Source organism: Acomys russatus, chromosome 9 (genome assembly GCF_903995435.1).
Source record: "Acomys russatus chromosome 9, mAcoRus1.1, whole genome shotgun sequence".
Lineage (NCBI taxonomy): Eukaryota > Metazoa > Chordata > Mammalia > Rodentia > Muridae > Acomys > Acomys russatus.
This window is the reverse complement of record NC_067145.1, coordinates 62,043,266-62,044,461: the sequence shown is the minus strand read 5'-3', so window position 1 is coordinate 62,044,461 and position 1,196 is coordinate 62,043,266. Positions and strand designations below refer to the sequence as shown.

Sequence of the window (1,196 nt, the reverse complement as noted above, 5' to 3'; positions counted from 1 at the left end):
ATCTATTTATATATTTGACCTCTATTTTTGTACATATTAGGTGTATATCTGTATCTATTTATCTGCCTGCCCACCTACCTCTCTGTCATCCATTTTCTATTGAAATGACCTAAAACAGAATTTCTTGTACTTTCTCATGATATGAAGTTTGCTCATATACCTATTCTAGTTTTCATTTCAATACACAGTTCAGCTCTTAAATGTTTTACTATAAAATGGACTTTGCTCACCTGGCAATGAGCAAAGAGACACCTTGTTGGTGGTGCTGTTCTCCTATCAGACAGGGGCAGAGAAAATGGCAGTTCTTTGTTCATCCGAGTTTGATGCCTGGCATGGTGGCCAAAACTGTCTTATGCCTAGAACTCATAAAAATCAAATCAAAACAAATCTAGGCAGCACAGCGTCAGAGGAGGAAGACAGAATCCTGAGGTCTGCCATGCCACCCACAGACCTGCCCTCCAGCATGGGGCACAGGAAGGCCATAGACACCCATTTGCCACCATGCCACACAGCATGGATGGAGAATGTCACCCAGGGGCCTGCCAGCCTACAGTGGAAACAGGAAACAAGCACAGTGTGGGTGTATGTGGTGATCAGATGGGAGAGAAAGAGAAGTGGGGCAGGCTGAGTATTATGAAGAGAGATGGAACTCGAGGCTCACGGGCGGAGAGCAGTAGCCTGTTATGAGTGGCCAGCCTTGCCTCCTCAGTCCATGGTGAGGTCCCAGCCCTAGCTGCTGCTGAAGGCTTTGTCTGACTCCTTGGGTACACAGTGGCAGGGGTTGGTGTAAGTGTCCGAGGCTCATATTACCATTAGAGAACATTGGGATGTCATGGTCAGGTCCCAGAGTGGATGGCCAGGGACTGTTCCTAACTGGCCCTGCCCCTCTCTAGATGCATGCTCTGAAGAGCAGGCGCCATCTCTCACCAGCATCTGTACTCTATAGAGTGACCCCTGAACCTCGCTCAGACAGCACAGTGGAGCTGGCCCTAGTGACACGGATGTGGATGAGCTGACCCCACGGTATGAGAAGAGCAGGAGAGCTGACCCTACCTCTTGGCGATGGAGGCATTGGGTAGCCTAGTCAGACCAGAGCTGGAGAGCTCCCCCTGGTTGTGTGGATACTGGAAAGGCAGCTCGCTAACCTGCTCAAGTATCACCCAAGCCGAGATCCAGGTTACTGAATTGGCCCACTC

At 49.7% G+C, this 1,196-nt stretch overlaps 1 non-coding gene across 1 annotated transcript; it reads left to right on the top strand.

The window, feature by feature from the left end:
* The first annotated feature begins 223 nt into the window (after positions 1-223).
* Positions 224-369, top strand: LOC127194090 (small nucleolar RNA SNORA48). The gene has a single exon (XR_007831225.1). It is a non-coding gene; the product is annotated as a small nucleolar RNA SNORA48 (small nucleolar RNA).
* Positions 370-1,196: the final 827 nt, after the last annotated feature.